A 22,259-nucleotide genomic window follows, 5' to 3' on the forward strand; every position below is an offset into this window, starting at 1 on the left:
TGTACAGGTATCTCAATCACAAACGAGAAAAAATCTGCTGATGCTAGAACTCCCTCCCAGTTTGACCTATCACCTTGTGTTTCTCCCTCCCCTCCCCCCCCCCCAACCTTCTATCTCTGACTCCTCATCTTTTTTTCTCTAGTCCTGCTGAAGGGTCACGGCCTGAAACGTCGACTGTCCTCTTTTCCATAGATGCTGTCTGGCTTGCTGAGTTCCTCCAGCATTGTGTGTGTGTGATGTACAGGTACCTCTGCAGGGTCCTGAGATGGACAGCCATCAGCTGGGTGCACACACACACACCAGTGACTGAACGCCCTCTGTGATCAGAAGACTCAAGACCGCAGCAGAGACCCAAAGCCTCCTGATGCCCTAGAAGGCATCCACCAGCTTCTTCTGGGTCCTGACCAAAAGCAGTGGGCAGGACTGGAGTAATCAGCCGGTACCATGTCTTTACAATGAAAATTACTTGTCAATGGATTTTACTTGGGCTGGTGATCCAAGTTGTCCTATTCCATTGTGCTTAGTCTGTGGCAAACAACTTATAAATGTAGCAATGGCTCCAGGAAAATTGAAAAGACTACAAATGACATGTAAAAGTGCTGATTATTTTAAACGACCATTGGAATCTCAAAACAAACAGATTAAAGCTTTTGAAAATAAAGTCACAGTCAGTAAAAAGCTTCAAGAAGCAAGTTATTTAGTAGCTTTAAGACCAGTTCACTCAAGAATATTTAAAACAACTGTGTGAAAACCTGGACAAAGAGCACACAAATCTCCTGCTACATACAAAAATCTGGTGGCTTAGTAGAGGAAGAGTTCTCAACAGGGTGTCTGAGCTGAAAGGTGAATTGCAGGAGTACTTTCAAGAAAATTGTAGGCCAAATTTTGCTAAGTGCTTTGAAGATGAAAAATGGCTGCAAAAACTAGCCTACTTAACAGATATTTTTCATCATATGAACCAGTTGAACGAATCTCTGCAAGGCCCTGGAGAAAATATTTTGACTTCAAGTGACAAGATTCTTGGATTTAAAATCTTCGGAAAAATCATGCTGCAAAAGGAATCTGGAAATGTTTCCACCGCTGCTTGGGCTTGAGAGTGAGGAAGCATATCAGAAAGTCTCGAGTCTTATTGAAAACCACCTGGAAGAACAGCAAACAAAATTGAACAGTATTTTTCTTCCCTTTCAACGCCACTGCATGACTGAGTGAAGGACCCTTTCTCTGAATCTTCTGCTCAGCCTCAGAACTTGACTTTGAGAGAAGAGAAAGAACTTAGTGAGGTGCACTCTGATCATGCACTCAAGATGAAATTTATTGACCTGCCCCCGGATTTCTGTGGAAAAAAAGTGTGCCCTGCCATTCATAGGAAAGCAATGAACATTTTGCTGCAGTTTTCAACTTCTTACATGTGTGAACAAGCTTCTTCTTGTTTAACAACCATCAAGAATAAGGATAGAAATGGTCTCATTTCAGTTGAAGTAATAAGAGATTCAAATTTCTTACTATCTCTTCTTTCAGTTAATCCTAATGAAGGGTCTCGGCCCGAAACGTCGACTGTACCTCTTCCTATAGATGCTGCCTGGCCTGCTACGTTCACCAGCAATTTTTATGTGTGTTGCTTGAAATTCCAGCATCTGCAGATTTCCTCGTGTCTAGCTTAACTATCTGTTTTTCTCCAAGAAAGGTTGGCTAAAAATTCATCCTCTACTCAAAAGAGCATCGGCAGTTTTTTTTTGGATTGCTATATCTACTGATCACGCTAATATACCGTGAGCTCCAGATATAATAACAAGTTGTATGCAGGGGTTCCCTGAGACCTGAAAATTATTTCAAGGGTCCCTCCAGGGCAAAAAGGTTGAGAAAGGCTGATCTAGCAGAAGCGATCAGCAACAGTAAACTGTATTCAAAACAATGCACATTTTTAAGGTATGATATTTATAACTATTATTCATCTATTATCATTCAAGTTTTTACTAAGATGGTTCTGAACAGACAGTGTTGTTTACTGGCAAGATGCATTTGCTAAACAGAGTGTAGCAACTGAAGAATTCAGGGAGCCACCCAGTAAAATAGCTGCAGGTATCATAGATTGCAACATATTAACCTGTTCACTTGACGTGCAGTAATCTTGTCATCTGTTCCAAACAAGCAAAATTAATGCACATCAAGTGAAAACAAATCTTTGGCTCTGTTGGAGATCCACATATGTGTACGTATGCTGAAGTGTGCATTTTCTGTTCAGTGTGTTATTCTGTAACTAAATGGAACTGCTTTTATTTCCAAATGCTTTCATGAACTGTTACATTTAAATTTAATTTTCATTTTAAAACTATTGAAAGAATTTATAAATTTGCTTTAACTGGTACACAATAAGAATTATATAGAAAAAAAGACATTTAAAATGGTCAAGTTTAAAAAAAACTTAACCACACAAATACTGAAACAGGAACCATTTCATCATATACAGCACAAATGATCTATTTTTAATCAAGATGCGAGCAGGATCACACTTAATATTAATCTGTACAATGTGTTATCGGTCAAGACTTGACACTTCAATATATTCCATTCACTTTATTAATCCATTGAATTTTGCTGACTTATTTAATTATAAAAAATGGAGAAAAATTAGATTATGAATGTCAACTGTTTCTGATAAATTAACATTGAAACATTTAAGTAGTTTTGTTAAAAAGAATCTTTTTAATGAAGATTAAAGTTACATTTCACTATTGTAAATTTACTTAAGGAAACTGCTAACGTGAAGTAGACCAAGAAACTGGAATCAATGACGGCTTCTTACTATTGTGGATAATTGTAGAAGAAACAAAACAAGATCATAATAGAAAATACTGTGCAAGTTTATCTGATAATTTGTAAATATTGATTTATCACTGTGTTCTGAACAGAAACTCCACCTAGGACTGCACCATCTGAGTAGAGTAATTTTTAGTCTTCAGCATGCAAGATCTCACCATGCCCAGTCACCAATAAACACGCGTAGCTTTTGTCAAGCTTGCTCACCGTAATATGGCTTCTGATCCTTGATTTGACAGCTGGCCTATTCCTATCAAAGATCCATCATAGCTTGTTGCCTCAAAATAACTCATCTCATTCAGTAGCAAGTCAACAGCATAAATTATGCTTTTCATCAAACAGCCAAACCAGATACCCAATTGATACAAGCCATTTATAAACTGTCAGATAAAGGCATTTTCAATTCTCAATGCTTCTTTATAAAGAACTTGACTCTGCTGTTATAGGACACAATGGCATGACATCTTTGCTGAGCACAATGCCAAATTAAACAAATCCTTTCTGCCTGTATATGATCCACATTCCTCCACTGGTTGCAAACTCACATGTCTATCTAAAAGCCCCTTTGAATGCCACTTTCATGTTTCTACTCCCACTATTGGCAATATGTTCCAGGCATCTAGTGTGTTCCCCTGTGTAAGAAAACTTCATCTGTACGTCATCCTTAAACCTTTCCCCTTTCACATCAAAGCTATGCCCACTATAATCAACATTTATACCCTGGGGAAAAGATTTTGGCTGTCTACCCTATCTACGGTATGCCCTTCATAAACTTCTATCAGGTGTCTCCTCAGCCTCCAATAAATACTCCAGAGAAGATCACGCTAGTTTGTCAAACCTAGCCCTATAGCTAATATTCTCTAATCCAGAATGCATCCTGGTAACCTTCTGAATCCTCTCCAACGGCTCCACATCCCTCCTGCAACGGGGTGACCAGATCTACATGCAATACTCTAAGTATGGTCTAATCAAAATTTAAACAACAGTAACATGACTTCCTGAATATTATACTCCATGCCCATAGTAATGAGGGAAAGCATGCTTTCTTTACCATCCTAACACCTTGAACGGCCACTTTCACGGAGGTATAGACTTGCATCTGAAGATCTCTCTGTACATCAATGCTCTGTCATTAACAGTATACTTTCCTCTTACATTTAGTCAATCAAGTAAACTTCCAACTAAAATACCACCACATTAATTTCCCAAGCTCAATCTTCAAAAGTTCTCGGCTCAATATTGGGCCATCTCTTCCTTAGGTTATTTTAAATCACCTCTGTAACTGCTGTACAGACTTCTGAAAAGACCCATTTCAGTTTTAACATTTATGTACAGCAGATTTCTAGAACATTATCGAACAAGAAAAATTCACAGAAGATACTGAAGAGCAACACAATCCAAATTAGGTTTTATCCTTTGTTCCAGTTATGGGTAATTTTCTCAGCTCACGCTCTTTCTTCATTATAGATTTGCACACTTCCTTTTTGCATCACCTGTCCAGCTTCCTTCCCAAAATATTCCTGTATGCACATCCTTCTACCTTCTAATTACCATCAGCGATGTGATTATCTGATTACATTGACTATAATGAAGAAACATGCCCAAACACAAAATATACAATCTGCATTCAAAGAGTTAAAACACATTTCAACATTTTGTTGGACTTTGTTCAAAAAGGAATCCTACAGCTCTATGGCCTCTGAAGTAAATGCCACAGATAAACAATCTTCGAAATTTCATTCAAGATTTTATAAAGTAACAATGTTGAAATTAATACAGAATCTATATTTCTCCATTGCCAATTCTTTTACAGCTTGTCTTTCTTTTATGCATCACCCATTATAAATTTGTAAATGATTATTTCCACTTTCACAATTTCTACGCCACAATTTGTATGGCCTTGACCATCCTCTCATTTTCCCTCCCAGCTTTATGCAATTAAAGTCCATGAAGCCTTCATAGATTATCTTGGGACAAAAACTATTCCAATTAGCATCTAATTGTGTTCTGAATAGCCAAAATGCCATGTTGGACATATTAACTTCCAACATTTATTTTTTCTGCGTATATTTTAATCTAAGAAATTTTGGCTTTGAATGTGTAACAATAAATAACTAATCCAGGGATTATACTCCAATTTAAAACTTTTAAATGCAAGGATTAAAGGAGATTATTATAATACACAGCCTTAGCATATGTGCAGGACAGTAACTACATTGATAGTATCAACACTGGTACAAGGAAAAGCATAAGAGCAAAAGTAACACACACAAAATGCTGGAGGAACTCAGCAGGCCAGGAAGCACCTGTGGAAGGGTTTTGCCCCAAAGCATCTCTAAAGCAATGACTAGAGCATAAAACATAGGAGCAGAATTAGGCCATCTGGCCCATCATGTATACTCCGCCATTCAATCATGGCTGATCCTTTTTTCAAAAATCTCCTCCTCAACCCCAGTTCCCGGCCTTCTCCCTGTAACCTTTGATGCCATGTCCAATCAAGAACCTATCAATCTCTGCCTTAAATACAACCAACAATCTGGCCTCCCCCGCTGCATCTGACAACAAATTCCACAAGTTCACCACACTTCGGCTAAGGAAATTTCTCTGCCCCTCTATCCTGTGCCCTTTTGTCCTAGACTCTCCCACCATGGGAAACATCCTTTCCACATCCACTCTGTCTAGGCCTTTCAACATTCAAAAGGTTTCAATGAGATCCCCCCCCCCCCCATCCTTCTGAATTCCAGCGAGTACAGACCCAGAGCCATCAAACATTCCTTGTATGATAAACCTTTCATTCCTGGAAACATCCTCTGGACCCTCTCCAATGCCAGCACATCGTTTCTAAGATGAGGGGCCCAAAACTGTTCACAATACTCAAGATGAGGCCTCACCAGTGCCTTATAAAGTCTCAGCAATGCATCCTTGCTCTTGGATTCTAGACCACTTGAAACGATGTTACTATGGCGTTTGCCTTCCTCACCACCTGCAAGTTAACCTTCAGAGCGTTCTGCACAAGGACTCCCAAGTGTCTCCGCATCTCAGATTTCTAGATCTTTTTCCCCATTTAGGAAATAGTTCACACATTTATTTCTACTACCAAGGTGTATGACCATGCATTTTCCAACATTGTATTTCATTTGCCACTTTCTTGCCCATTCTCTTAATCTGTCTATGTCCCTCTGCATCCTACCAGTTTCCCCGACAATAACTGCCCCTCCACCAATCTTCATATTATCTGCGAACTTGGCTACAAAGCCATCTATTCCATCATCTAAATCATTTATATACACCATAAAAAGAAGTGGTTCCAACAATGACCCCTGTGGAACACCATTAGTCACTGGCAGCCAACCAGAAATCCTTTTATTCCTACTCACAGCCTCCTACCAATCAGCCAATGCTCTAACCATGTTAGTAACTTTCCTGTAAAACCATGGGCTCTTAACTTGGAAAGCAGCCTCGTGTGTGGCACCTTGTCAAAGGCCTTTTGAAATTCCAAATATACAACATCCACTGCATGCCCTTTTATCCATCCTACTTGTAATCTCCTCAAGGAATTCCAACAGGGTCATTAGGCAGGATTTTCCCTGAAGGAAACCAAGCTGACTTTGTCCTATCTTGTCCTTTGGCACCAAGGACTCCATCACCTCATCCTTAACAATTGACTCCAACATCTTCCCAATCACTGAGGTCAGGCTAACTGGTCTATAATTTCCTTTCTGCTGCATTCCTCCTTTCTTAAAGAATGGAGTAACATTTGCAATTTTCTAGTCCTCTGGCACCATGGCAGAGTCCAATGATTTTTGAAAGATCATTTATAATGCCACCACAATCTTCAAATCTACCCCTTTCAGAACCCTAGAGTGCAGTTCCTCTGGTCCGGGTGACTTATGTACCTTCTCTCTTGTAACAGGAACTGCACCCACTTTGCTTCCTTCACACACTACAACATCAGGCATATTGCTAGTGTCTTCCACAGTGGAGAATGACACAAAATACTCATTTAGTTCAGCAGCCATCTCCTTGTCCCCCGCTATTATTTCTCCTGCATCATTTTCTAACAGTAATATCCACTCTCATTTCTTTTATTTTTAATATACTTGAAAAAACTTTTACTATCCACATTGATAGTTTCATAAATGTTTTCATATTTCATCTTTTCTCTTCTAATAGTTTGCTCTCTGTAGGCTTTTAAAAATTTCCCAATCCTCCATCTTCCCACTAATTTTTGCTTTGTTGTATGCCCACTCTTTTGCTTTTACAATAGCTTTGACCTCCCTTATCAGCCACGGTTAGACTATTTCACCATTTGAGTATTTCTTCATTTTTGGAATACACATGTCCTGCACCTTCCTCATTTTCCCCCAAAAACGCACACCATTGCTGCTCTGCTGACATCACTGCCAGCAGCTCCTTCCAATTTACTTAGGCCGACTCCTCCCTCATATCACTGTAATTTCCCCTACTGTACTGAAACACTGCTACATCAGACTTTACTTTCTCCCTATCAAATTTCAAGTTGAACACAATCATATTGTGATCACTGGTTCCTAAGGGTTCTTTTACCTTAAGCTTCCTAATAGCCTCCGGTTCATTACATAACACCCAATCCAGTATAGCTAATCCCCTAGTAGGCTCAGCAACAAACTGCTCCAAAAAGCTATCTCTCAGACATTCAACAAACTCACTCTTGAGATCCATTATCAACCTGAATTTCCCAATTGTCCTGCTTGTTAAAATCCCCCATAACATTGCCCTTTTGACTCACCTTTTCTATTTCCTGCTGTTTCCTGTGGTCCACCTCCCAGCCACTGCTGAGAGGCCTGTACGTAATTGCCATCAACGTCCTTATACCCTTGCAATTTCTTAACTCAACCTACGAGGATTCAACATCTTCACAACATCAACTGTACTCTTTTCCTAGATGCTAAATTCCTCCAGCATTTTGTATAAGTTGCTACCTTTCAATCAGGTCCACGTTCAAGATTTAATAGGCAGAGCTCACAGCAGTTTTCCAAGTTGAACCTCCGATGTGGGGGAGTGCGTCAAAACAGCCAGCTTTCAATCAGGATGGCGATCGAGATTTTAAAGGCAAGAGGTTGTGGCAGTTGATCGGAGTTGTGAAGCAACCAATCAGCAAGAGGGATTCATTAGAAAGGGCCAATAAAAATAGCACAGGTGCAGGTGGAGTAGCCATTCTCATTCATGTGCCAGTGTTTAGAGTAGCTTTGGTTCATCATACTTAGGTGAGATCAGGCTTCAGTGAGGTGAAATACAAGCTACTCTCTATCTGCTCTTATTTGTTCAGTCCTTGTCTGTTAAGGCATTGTAGTTTAGTGAACATGGCTCCAGCAGCAGTGTTTTGTAATGTGTGTGGAATGTGTACAGTCTGGGAGACTGCCAGTCTCCCACATAAACACATCTGCACTAGGCGCACCAAGCTGCAGCTCCTGAGAGAACATATTAAGGAACTGGAGCTGTAGCTCGATGACATTTGTCTCATATGGGAGAATAAGGAGAAGATAGACAGGATCCTCAGGGAGGTAGCCATCCCTAGGGTGCAGGAGACAGATAGCTGGGTGGCTGTTAGGAAAGGAGGGGAAGTGCACAGCCAGTGCAGAGTACACCTGTGGATATTCACCTCAATAATAAGCATATAACTTTAGATACTATTGAGGGGGGAGAGCTACCAGGGGAGAGCCACAGTGACCGGGTCTCTGGCACTGTGGCTCAGAGGAGCAGAGGGATGAAAAGAAATGCACTGGTGTTAGGAGATTCCCTAGTCAGAAAAACAGAGTGATAGTTCTGTGGGCACAATAGAGACACCTGGATGGTATGTTGCCACCCTGGTGCCAGGTTCAGGGATGTCTTGGATTGGATCCATGGCATTCTCTTTTTTTTTAATTTTTTATTTTTATTTGGATAAGGAATTCACAACTTTTTCACATGTATAAGCTTTTCCATTTTTTTTATATGTATAAAACTATAATTATTTATACATTCCTAAGTACACATTAAGATGATATAAAAAGAAATTAGACACTTAAATAGATAATTATGTGCAGTTGAAATTAGGCTAAGTAATGATATTAGTTGTTAAGAAAAATAATAATAATTTCCATATATCTCTTCTGGACCATTTCTTTCTGGTCCAAAATGTTGTACGTAAGCCTATGTAACTACCATTGTAGGTGTTTATATCCTAACTTGTTCATGTTTGCTCCTACCCCCAAACATAATTATCTAATCCCTATGTACTTATTTACTTAATTTTATCATTTTTTATCCCTTTCCCAAATCTTTTCCTTTACTTGTGTTAATTCTCCATTTTCAAAAAAAAACAAAAACAGTAAAATTTAGACCAGGGGTGCTTACGTTAGCAATATTACTGTGTTGATCAGAAGAGCAGTATAAATCATTAGGACAGTCATCTAAAGTCTGCTCGCTTTGGGATTATATATTCAATTCATTTATTCCAAATTAGATAAATTTTTTCTTTTTGAATTCTCAGAGAGTAAGTCATCTTTTCCATTTTAAATATTTCCAAGATAATTTCATGCCAATCTTCTAATGTAGGTGGATTTAGCCACTTTCTAGTGATTGATTTCTTACTTGCCGCTAAAAGGGCCTGTAGCAACTTTATATCTTTCTTCTGTTCAAGAAACAATACATGCCCCAAATAGAGCGTCTCAAAGTTCAGAGGTATCTGGGTCTTAAGTACCTTAACTAATGTTCTATGAACACCTTTCCAATATAAACTTAATTTAGGGCAATCCCAGAAAATAAGGAAATGATTTGCCTCCGTGGAGCCGCACCTTCTCCAACACGCCACGTTTGTGTCTTTATACTTTTCCTGATATGGGGTCTTGAAGTATCTTATAATATTTTTCCAACAATATTCTCTCCCAGTCAAAGAGTTAGTCCAAGACCACTGAAAGCTGCATATTTCCCCCCCAGCCTCCTCTGAAAGTACCAACCCCACTTCTTTCTCCCACTTCTCTTTAATATACAATGTGTTTACATTTTTAGCATGGGAGAGTGTATTATATAATCGAGAAACTGATTTACTTGGTATTGAACTGTAAGCCGAATTCAGAATCTTGAAAAATTCTAATTCTACTGTTGATAAGTCTGTATATCTACAACTCTGGTTAACGTAAACTCTGGGTTACCTAAAAAAGTCATTGTGTTCTAGGCCATGTTTGTTCTGCAGGAATTGGAAACTTCGTAATACTCTTTTATGTGTAAATGAGAGGTAAATTGTAAGACCTTTCTTTATCCATAGTTCAAATCTTTTATCTCCTCTGTTGGGAAGGAATTCGGTATCATATGCACACCATCTGAAAAGTTTTAAAATGTTATTGATTCCACATGAATTGACCACCTTCTGCCATACTTTTAATGTAAGATTTATCCTGTTGTTTTTAAACTTTTCCAATTGGGCCATCAATCCTTTGTCAGCTATTGAGGCCTGTAGAGGAAAACTGTCAACCAATCCAAATTCTATTTCCTTCCATCTAGCCTCATATTCCCTATTACACCAATATAACAGAGGGGTTATCTGTGAAGCATAAAAATAATTTCTCAAGCAAGGAAGTACCATACCTCCTCCTTCCTTCCCTAACTGTAAGGTATTATATCAAATTCTAGGTTTCTTTCCTTGCCAGATAAAGCAGGAAATCCATTTGTCCCATTCTCTGAATTGATTATCATCCACCTCCTCAGGTAAAGTCCGGAAAAGGTAGAGTAACCGAGGGAGAATATTCGTTTTTATGGTATTTATCCTTGAATATAAACTTAAAAAGGGGATAAGATTCCATCTATGCATATCTGCTTTTACCTCTGAAATTAATGGCCCATAATTTACCTGTGACAGCGTCGAAAGATCCTTCGGCAGGGTTATTCCTAAATATTTTAATGATTTAGCTTCCCACTTAAGATCATATGTATCCTGCAGTTTTTTGGATGGTGTATAATTTAGGGACATAACTTGCGTTTTCTTTACATTTATTTTATAACCTGATATTTTCCCAAAGTCATCCAACAGTGTAAACAATCCTATAAATGATTTTTCTGGTCCACTCAGATAAACTAAAACATCATCTGCGAATAAAGCCACTTTCTGTCCAATCCCATTTACCTTGATACCTTTTACAATTTCACTCTGTCTTATTAGTTGGGCAAGCGGTTCAATGTATAGCGCAAAAGGAGAGGAGAAATTGGGCATCCCTGTCTAGTGCCTCTCTCTAAAATAAAGGAGTCAGAAAGGTCCCCATTTATCTTAATTCCAGCTGTAGGGCTTTCGTATAAAGTCTGGATTACTTTAATAAACTTTTCTTGAAAACCAAATCTTCCTAACACTCTGTATAGGAATGCCCAACTAACTGAATTAAAAGCTTTCTCAGCGTCTAATCCCACTACCATTGTCTCTGTCCTGTTCTTAATAACCTGTTCTAGTATGTGTAGAGTTCTCCTTATGTTGTCCTGTGTTTGTCTTTGTTGAATAAATCCAGTCTGGTCTAAGTGGATTAGGCCAGGTAAAAGCTTTTCCAATCTGCGCGCTAATATAGATGTAAATAATTTGTAATCTAAATTAAGAATGCTAATTGGCCAATAATTACCACATTCTAGTTTATCTTTACCCTCTTTAGGGATAACTGAAATAATCACTTCTCTCCAGGAAGGTGGAGTTTCTCCTCTCTGCAAGATCCAAATAAAGGTGTTAAGTAGTAATGGGGCTAACTGTGACTTCAGCGATTTGTACCACTCTGAGGTAAACCCATCAGAACCTGGAGACTTTCCAGCCTTTAATCTAGAGATGGCCACATTCAGTTCTTTGACAGTTACTGGTTCTAATAGGCATTCATGTTGTAAATCTGTAAGCTTGGGTAGATCTAAAGAATTCAATAAATTGTCTATATAGGGCTCATTGGAGGCCCGGGGTTGGGAGTACAGCTCTCGATAATATGTTTCAAAACTCTCTTGAATTTTCCCTATTGTATTCTCCACAAGCTTTGTCTTTGGATTCTTTATTTTATTAATTGTATTGTCTGCTTGTTGTTTTCGTAATTTATATGCTAATAATCTAGCTGATTTACCTCCTACTTCATAATTCTTTTGTCTCAGGTAAAGAAAATTTCTTTTGAGTTTCCAATGTATAAATATCAATTTCACTTTGCAATTTCCTAATTTCCTGTTTTAAATTAGAATTACTTTTGTTGCTATCTACAACTTGAAGTTGTTTTAATTTTCCTTGAAGGTCTGCTAATTTTTGTGCATTGATTTTTTTCATGTGAGTGGTAATGGAAATAATTTTTCCTCTCAGTACAGCTTTCAATGTATCCCATAAGATCACTGGTGATGTTTCTCCCGTGTCATTAAGGTCTAGGTATTCTTTGATTTCTCCCCTTAATCTCTCCATAACTTTCAAGTTATTGAGTATATGTGAATTTAACCTCCATAGTGCTTTCCTCATTTTCCTTCCCAGGATTAGCGACATAGAGACTGGGCTATGATCCGACAGAGCAATTGTTGCAATATTACAGTTTTTTATCCTGAGTCTGTCTGTATTGAAGATAAAGAAATAGTCTATCCTTGAATAGGCTGAATGAGGGAAAGAGTAATGTATATAATCTTTACTAGTGGGGTATAATTCCCTCCACACATCTATAATTCCCAACTCCTCCATCAATAAATTCATTTTCCGAGTCAGAGGTTTATTCTGAGTAACTACTTTTGAAGAATCTAATGCAGGATTTAACCTAATATTAAAATTCCCTCCACAGATTACTACCCCTTGAGAACTGACCATTAGGTCAAAAATGGGTCTATAGAATGAACATTCACAACCTGGTGGAGCATAAACATTCAGCAGTGTTATTTCTGTACCTTCTATTCTTCCTGTAATTTTTACAAATTGTCCACCTTTGTCTTTAGTCTCTGAAATATGTTCATAATTAAGAGTACTTGATATTAAAGTAGCTACCCCTCTTTTGTGGCTCAATTTATATGATGAATAAAATACATGCCTAAAGCCCATTCTTTTTAATTTTTCATGTTCGGATTGGCTCATATGTGTTTCCTGGAGGAAAGCTATTTGTGTCCTCTCTTTTTTCAATTTAGACATAATCTTATTTCTTTTAATTGGATTCAAAACCCCATTAACATTATAGGAAATTATTTTTACCAATTCAATTTGCATTTTTCTCTAGTAGAAAAAAAACACTCTCCTTTTCTAACCAAACAGTAAGCAATCCCTTCTCAACAGTAAACCAAAACATATAACCACACCCTAGACATTTTTGAATGTATAACATTTGAAAATTTTTCCCGACTTCCAACAGTGAGGCCTGAGCACTGATCCGCCTCAGTTCAGAGGAATAACCTCTGTCTTCACCCTGTGTTAGAGAGCCCTCAGCAGTGTGAATAATCATAGAGAATTTTCTCCTATTTATGTCTCGACCGTATTGCTATCATTCAAGTTATTCCGTCTAGTTTATTTTCAGTTACTAGCTTTCATTTTACCTTTAAGTCCAATTTACTCTTTTCAGTCATTTCTCTTAATTAACCTGCACTCTCTGTACATTCGCGTCTGAATATTTGCAGCTTTTCCTTGTAGTTTGACACTCTGGTTCGTGTGGAGCGTCCTCGCCACACTGGCTGCCACGACTACTGCCGAATCCTCTCCAGTAGCGACTCCGGTTGGGTGATAACTTTAATAGGTAGTCCCCGGTCCGCCAAGTCCGACGTTGTCCTCCGCCATAGCGTAAGTTTTTGTCCCTTCGTCGTAAAAGACTCTCAGCCGAGCTGGATACAGGGTCTGAAATCTGATGTTGTTTTCCTTCAGAACTCTCCGTGTTTCCGCATATTCCTTCCGTCTGGCAAGGATCCCCGGTGCGTAATCACGGTCTAAACTAATTTTACAGTTGCTCCACATGAAACCTTTCTTTTGCCATGCCCGTTTAAGCACCTCCTCCTTCGTTCTGTAACTGAGAAATCTGACTAGAATCGAACTGGGCTGGGCGCCTGCCCGAGGCTGTGGTGACAACGCGCGGTGAGCCCTTTCTATCTGTAGGTCTTTTGCGTCCGGTATATCAAGGTTCTCGCTAAGCAGCTTCTCCACGAAGGGAATCATCAATCCGGGTTTACATTCAGTTCCTTCGGGAACTCCGTAGATCCTCACATTTTCCCTTCTTGAGCGGCCTTCTTGGTCTATTAGCTTCCACTGGAGCTGCTCTTGTAGCTTTAGCATTTCTGCTATCACTTCCTCTGCGTTTTGTAGCTTCTCCTCAATTCCTACATTCCTCGCTTCAGCTTCATCTATCCTCGAATTAGTTTTTACTATTTCTCCTTTAATATCTTCCAGCTGTTTGTTGTTATCTTGTCAGAACTCGTGAATCTCTATGAGAATCAAAGACAGATTCACCGATTCCTCCTCATTATCTCCATCCTGGCTTGCCATGGGGGAGCTAGGCCCGTCGCCTTGCTGCGTCTCTTTGTGTTTATCAGCCTTCTGAGTGGACTTTTTAATCTTGTTCTTAGACATCATCCTTGCCCCTTTTATTAAAATAGCTATACAATATTAAGTATTTGTCTAATTTCGATTTTGGGGCAGTTTACCTTCTTTTTTGTCAAGAGACCTTTTTCTTACACCGCCATTCCCTTGATGACCCGGAAGTCCCCCGTGGATCCGTGGCGTTCTCAAGGGCGAGAGTGAGCAGCCAGAAGTGTTGGTACATATTGGCACCATTGACATAGGTAGACAAGGTAAGGAGGTTCTGAAGAGTGATTTTCAGGAGCTAGGACAGAAGCTAAGAAACAACACCTCCAGGGTAGTAATTTTCTGGATTACTGCCCATGCCACGTGCCAGTGAGGGTAGGAAAAGGAAATTTGGCAGGTGAATGCGTGGCTGGTGCAGGGTGCAGTGTTTAGATTTATGGATCGTTGGGATCTCTTCTGGGGAAGGTAAGACCTGTACAAAAGGAACAGGATATATCTGAACCAGAGGGGATGCAATATCCTTGCGGGCAAGTTAGCTGGAGTTGTTCGGGAGGGTTTAAACTAATTTGGCAGGGGGGAGGATGGGAAAAGTTCCGATACTGCTGAAGATGAGGTAGCTGGTTTACAAACAGAGGCAATGTGTAGTGAGGAAAAGCCTTTGATAACGCAAAATTACAGTCAACAGGAGGAGTTGTTACATAAAAGGTGGATAAAGTTGAAAAGGGCGAATACAGGACACAAGATATAGCTGAATGTCCACAGTATACAGAATAAGGTAGATGAATTTATAGCAGTTACAGATTGGCACGTATCATGTTGTAAGCATTATTGAATCATGGCTAATTATAGCTGGGAGCTTAATTATATAACTTTGGTAGAAGAAATGAAAGGGTTGACTATTTTCTAAATGGAGAGAAAATACAAAAATGAGGCACAAAGAGACTTTGGAGTCCTTGTACAGGAATCCTTAAGGTTAATTTGCAGGTTGAGTCTGTGGTAAAGAAGGCAAATGAGATGATAACATTTATTTCAAGAGGACTAGAATATAAAAGCAAGGATGTAATGTTGAGACTGTATAAAGCACTGTTGAGGCCTCACTTGGAGTATTGAGTGCAGTTTTGGGCCCTTCATCTTAGAAAGGATGTGCTGAAACTAGAAAGGGTTCAAAGGAGATTCATGAAAATGATTCCAGGATTGAAAGGCTTGTCATACGAAGAGCTTTTTATGGCTCTGGGACTGCATTCACTAGAATTCAGAAGCGATAACCTAATTGAAACCTATCGAATGGTGAAAGGCCTTGATAAAGTGAATGTGGAGAGGATGTTCTCTGTGATGCGAGAGTCTAAAACTAGAAAGCCTCAGAATAGAGGGGCTTCTCTTTCAAACAGAAATGAGGAGGAATTTATTTAGCCAGAGAGTGGTGAATCTGTGGGATTCTTTATGTATATTTAAGGCAGAAGTTGATTAATTCTTGATTGGTCAGGGCATGACGGGATACAGGGAGAAGATAGGAGATTGGAGCCAAGACAAAAACTGGATCAGTCATGATGAAATGGTGGAGCAGACTCAATGGGCCAAATGGTCTAATTCTGCTCCTACATCTTATGGTCTTACTTAGAAAAGGAAGGAGTCAAGGATGGACTAAAATTAATACACCAATTAAATCTAACAATCCAAATCATACTGTTTAATCAATGAGCGGGGATAAATGATTCACTTTAGAAACCTAAGTTTGCTAAGATTCAGGAAACCATAATGGGACAAAGACTCCAGTTTAACATCTGTCTAAGAAAGCTCACCAATACCTCTACTTCTTCAAGAGGTTCAAGAAATTGGCATGTTCTCATCAACCCTTACCAATTTGTATCAATGCACCATTTGAATGCATCATGGTTCGGTATAGCAACCACTCTTCACATGACTACAAGAAACTACAGAGAATATCACAGAAACCTGCCTCCCCTCCTTGGACTCTGTCTATGCTTCTCAGTGCATCAGAAAAAGAGCCAGAAGATCAAAGATGCTTACCACCCTGGACATACTCTTTTCTCCACTCTTCCATCGGCAGAAGGTACAAAAGCCTGAAAACTCATACCACCAGGTTCAGGTTCAAGTTCAGATTCTATTGCACTGTTACAAGTCTATTAAATAGTTCCCTAGTATGATAACTTAGATTCTTGACCTCATAATCTACCTCATTATGATTATGTAACTTATTCTTTACCTGAAATACACCTTCTCTGTAGATATACACTTTATTCTTGTCTCCATCTGAAACATTGACTGTCTTCCTTTCCATGGATGCTGCCTGCCCTGCTGATTTTCTCCAGCATTTTGTGTGTGCTGTTATTGTTTTACTTTGTTCTACCTTAAAACCCTATATAATAATCTAATATCCACAAACAATATGCTGTTTGTGCATATTAGATTAGCTTTTCACAGTATCACGGTATATGTGACAATAATAAACCAATTCTAATTATTAAAAGAGTGTTGTACAGTCCCATCCCTAGTACATCAGAATGGACTCTTGGCCTCACGTTAAGGGCTTGCATCTGACTACACTGCACTCTAGCACTTTATTCAGCATTCTATTATTGTTTTTCCTTGTACTATCTTCATTCACTGTTATGATGAAATGATCCATGATGATGGGCCTCTGTTGCTATCTCCACCTTCCTCCCACCATCTAACTCCATCTTTCTGTCAATCATTCCTCACCTGTCATTTTTCACCTCTTTCCCCAAACCTCATCCTCTACTCAGTCCAGAGGATAGGTCTCGACCTGAAACACTGACCGTCCATTTCCATCCACAACTGTCAAGTTCTCTTGCAGTTTACTTTTTGATCCATATTCTAGCATCTGTAGTCTCATACCTCCATCTTCAGTCAAAGTCTTGCTTATCTTGCTCCACATATCCACTAAATGATATAACTATTTGCTATCATCAACTGTGCACTGAAAATTAACTTTTCCAATTAAGTAGTCACATTTGACCAGGTTTAAATAATTGAACATTTGAAGTGTAGTATTTGAAACTTAATTTTTATTTAGCTTAGGCAACACACATCAAAGTTGCTGGTGAATGTAGCAGGCCAGGCAGCATCTCTAGGAAGAGGTACAGTCAATGTTTCAGGCCGGAAACGTTGACTGTACCTCTTCCTAAAGATGCTGCCTGGCCTGCTGCGCTCACCAGCAACTTTGATGTGTGTTGCTTGAATTTCCAGCACCTGCAGAATTCCTGTTGTTTGCGTTTTTATTTAGCTTATCTTTATTTTCCTTAACTCCAACTTTACATTCTGTTCACTGCTTTCACTCAGTCCTTGCATTAATTTCATAACCTTTCAATTTAATTGGTTCAGATAATACATAATGATTTGCCTTGAACAGCATGGTACTAGATGCCCTGTTTTATTAGCAAACATTTTTAGCATGATCAAAGAAACAACACACTTAAATACATGTTCATCTGGATGATGAGACGATAAAATGGGTATCTGCTTCTATTTGCATGCTTGTATTTGGTTTCACAAATGGCAACATTACAAAACATATTGGTCTAAATGTACTTACCTTTTGCTAATCACCAAATCCAATATCATACACAAATGCCCGGAGCCAAATGGATAGGAGCTGAACACCATTCATTCAAGTGGAGTCATCAACCTTGATTGGAAAGTAAGTGCAGGTAAGTACTTTAATTATCTTACTGTTGTTTAATTAGTTTCCAGTATTTTAATATCAATTAACACAGTTTTTGAATGTTTGATTAAATCTCTCTACCATTAGGTAGATGTTCTGTGGGAAAAAAAAACTTGGGGTCAATTGTAGTTGGTAGACCTAATTGGGAACAATCTGGCTTAACATGGATAAAAACTTAATGACAGAAGATATACAAAGTAGGATGGTGCTCATTTGGTTGAACAGACAGAAAAGATATATTGCAAGTGCGCCAAACAGTTGAAAGAAAATTCCAACAAATTACTCAGAGATTAGTTAGAATCAGATTTAGTATCACTAGCGTGTGTCATGAAATCCGTTTTGTGATAACTGGTCATTGCAATACATAATAAAAAAATATAAATTACAGTAAATATATAAATAAGTAGTGCTAAAAGAAATGGGAAAAATATTGAGGTAGTGTTCATGGGTTTATTGTCCATTCAGAAATCTTATGCTGGAACAGAAAAATGCTGTTTCTGAAATGTTGAGCGAGTCTTTGGTCCCCTGTACCTCCTCCTTTATGGTAATGAGAAAATGGCATGTGATGGGGGTCCTTAATGATGGCTGCTACTTTCTTGAGGCATTATCTTTTAAAAGTGCCCTTGATGCTGCAGAGGCTAGTGCCCATGATGGAGCTGGTGGAGTTTACTACTTTGCAGCTCTTTCCAACCCTGTCAAAATGAGACCACCCATACCAAACGGTGATACAACCAGAATGCTCTCCATGGCACATCTGTAAATATCTGTGTGTCTTTGATGACATACCAATTCTCTTCAAATTCCTCATAAAATATAGTGCCTTGAGTTAATCACAAAGCATACTCCACCTCCTCTGCTTTTAAAAGTCAACTGTATTTTCTTTGCAGAGAATGGTAAAGCCATTGAGCTACAGCGCTGCATCCAAAATGGCAGTGTATAGCCATGTTTCCGTGAAGCAAAGTACACAGCAGTCCCTCTGGTATCACAATCTTGCTCTGAAGTCTTCAATTTTATTTTCCAGAGACTGTACAGTTGGGAGTGGAAGTACCTGTAGACCAACACAATGTCCCCATTTCTGTTTTCTTAACGGGGAACTGCATATTATGATCCGAGTTTGCCAGCCAAATTTCGTTGATTTTGAGTATCAATAGATTTTTTAAACATCTTAAAATGATGCTGCTTACTAAAATACCATTGGTTGTGTCTGTAGATTTCAGCTGTAGTAGTCCTAAATGGAAATATTTAATGATTCCCATCAGAGCTGTATGCAAACATTTGCCACTTAATGGCACTATCTCACTGCAAAAGACTGTAAATGTTTCTTATATTATACTTACTGCAAATATTTCTTATAGTAAAAACAAAACAATTCTTTATTTACATTTGCTTGATATTATATTAATACATATTCTTCCGAGGCATGAAGCATTTTATTTAGACCCAGAAGATCCAACATTTGATAAAGCTCAGAATTGTGTAGGTCTTATTTACCACTTTCTTGGAGGAATTTTAAAAAAATTACTGGAAGGAGAAATTGATGTTCATGCCATCAGTTGGATTCAAAGGTTCAAAAAATATTTATTATCAAAGTGTGAATACAGAATACAACTCTGAGATTCATCTTCCTGCATGTAGCCCCAAAACAAAGAAACACCATAGAACCTGTTCAAAGAAAAAACATCAAACATACATGTGAAAAAAATAAAGTTGCACAAATATAAAAAGCGGGTGAATATCATATAGGAACTCAACATCAAACCACGAGTCCAGGAGAATTCAGCTTAGTTCAGTTCAATGTGGCGCCGATAGCCCACTGCAAGCCACGTTAATCGCCCCAATCAAACTGCTCAAAACCAGCAAAAAAAGTAACCAGAATCCAGAAAAGCATGCAACATGAACATCAAAGTCCCCCAAAACAAGTACAGATTCGCCAATCAATCTTCATAATGGAACAAATTCCAGATAACATATGGCAAAAAACAATTCATAAAATTTATTCATCCTCTGTGTGTCTTAGACATGTTTGTTGTTCAGTTTCAGTTTAAAACTGTGCACTGTTGTCGTTGATCTAAAGTTAGATTGGCTAAGGTTAATAAAGATCTTGACCCAATGTGTGACAGATGTAAACAATTCCCAGCTACACACTGCCATATGTTCAAAATTAGTATATTATGCCACATGTTCAAAATTAGTAAATTTCTCAGGTTTGATTTTTGAAACTTTTTCAAAAGTTTTTGGACAATTAATTACACCATCTTGGTCAATAGCATTATTTGAAGTGCCTCCTCAGAATGTTAACCTCAGCAAATTCCAAACCGATCTCATCCCTGTTTGTTTACTTCTTGCCAGAAAGCTCATCTTGTGCAAATGGAAAGACTCTTCCCCTCCAACATATGGATATGGGACCAAAGATATCACGTACTTTATAAAATTTGAGAAGATCCGCTATTCGGTCAGGGGGCAGCAGTCTGCAAGATTTAACACTACTTGGTAACCTTTCTTAAGCTTTGTCAAAAATATGGATGCTGAAAAAAATTATCTGAATGTGTAAGGTGCTCAATCTTTATATGTACACTAGGCCTTTGTATCTATTTTTGACTGATCTGGCTGGTTCTATTTGTTCATGTTTATTGAGGGGTGGGGGGGTTCTTTTTGTAACTGGTATAAAATGGTTGGTTGTATTATAACATATGTTCTATTTTGCTTTGTTAATAAAAATACTTTGATCAAAAAAAAATCTTCATAATGTAGATCCCAAGAGTCCTGCACTTTCCTCTGACAGCAGTAAGCAAGGGGGAGAAGAAGAATGATCAAGTGCAGGCAAACAGCGCACAACACCTGCCCGTCTGCCGTTCTCATCTTCATCGAGTTTAAGTTTGTTCAGTGCCTCAATCGGAGAGAAGCAATGGAATCAATTATGGGCTCACACCCCACATCCAAGGTTTCCAGGCCACCTGGTGACACACTGTGCTCCCAACCTCAGCAAATTCCCTCAGAGACGACAAAGCGCAGATTGCTCAATCACCCTAAAAACACACCATTGTGGCGACCCACTTTCTAGGACACACGAACCGGCGCGCGCCGGCAGAGAGGCCGGCCCCAAAAAGGGCGCCAGGCCATCTTTACCAGCAGGGGGACAATCCCGCACGCGGAAAGGGTCTGCAAATATGCATTCCCCACAGCAGTCCCGCCCCAGGAGGGCAGGAACAGGAAGGCTTTAAAGGAGGCCACGAAGTTTGAATAAATCTCTTCTATCGCAACTCCAACTCACCGACTACGTGTCGCTATTTTAGCGCTGTGTGTAGCACACCAGTACACCATCAAAATGAAAATGACAGGTTCCAATCGTACACAGCTTAGTAGTAGAATATTATTTGAAAGAAGTAGAAGATTCATGAACTGAATGCAGGATGTCACCATTACTCATGCAGTTTGCTGTGCAAGATGCCACTATTCTCCCTAGATGGAATATGAAGTGTTACTCCTCCACCCGAGAGTGGCCTCATCATGGTGGAACAGGAGGCCATGGACCGAAATGACAAAATGGGAATGGTGATACTGTAGTAATTAAAATGGTTGGCTAACAGAAAATTCGTATTTCGCCTTCTGGTAATTTTTTTCCTCCTTATTTTTCTCTTTTCTTCTTTTCCCCTCCAACTTCTTGCTCCCTGTGTGGATAATTTGTTTTAATCTCTGTTTCCGGATATTTTACCTCAGCCTCCTGATATTGAAAGAGCGCATAGAAATTTCACTTCGAAATCTCAAGATCCGAATAAACCAAGGTCAGTTTTGGTCAGCTTTCTTCGTTTTAAAGTAAAAGATCAAATCATAAAATATGCAAGGAAACACAGATTTTTTAATTCAAGGGTTCCGAGATTCGTTTTTATGAAGACTATCCACCAGAAGTTATGGAACAGCGGTTCAAATTCGTTCCAGCTATGAAGATAGCCCATGATAAGGGATTATTCCCATCACTTCACTATCCAGCCCGATTAAAATTATTTCCTAAAGATTCGATTCCATGTGTTTTTTTTTGGATCCCAAAGCGGCATTGGACTATGTTAATTCTATTTTGGAGGCAGCCGAGGTTTGAATGGTATTAGGTCTGCTGAATAATTTTCTAAAAGAAAACAAGCTTTGAAGATTTCTGATATGTTGAAGGTGTCCTTTGATCGATGGGCCATTTAAAGAAGATGTGAACTTCTTGATTTGACTGATGAATGACTTTTCCGAAATCTG

General features: G+C 38.8%; 1 protein-coding gene across 6 annotated transcripts in view; it reads right to left on the minus strand.

The window, feature by feature from the left end:
- The window catches only part of LOC140200057 (inositol polyphosphate-4-phosphatase type I A), a 265,040-nt gene that overhangs the window by 195,465 nt on the left and 47,316 nt on the right, over positions 1-22,259 (minus strand). For all 6 annotated transcript variants that reach the window (XM_072262755.1, XM_072262759.1, XM_072262753.1 and 3 more), the window contains one exon: positions 17,892-17,984. The gene's annotated coding sequence lies outside the window, so the exon portion shown is untranslated. The remainder of the gene's footprint in view (positions 1-17,891; positions 17,985-22,259) is intronic.

Source organism: Mobula birostris, chromosome 7 (genome assembly GCF_030028105.1).
Source record: "Mobula birostris isolate sMobBir1 chromosome 7, sMobBir1.hap1, whole genome shotgun sequence".
NCBI classification, from domain to species: Eukaryota; Metazoa; Chordata; class Chondrichthyes; order Myliobatiformes; family Myliobatidae; genus Mobula; species Mobula birostris.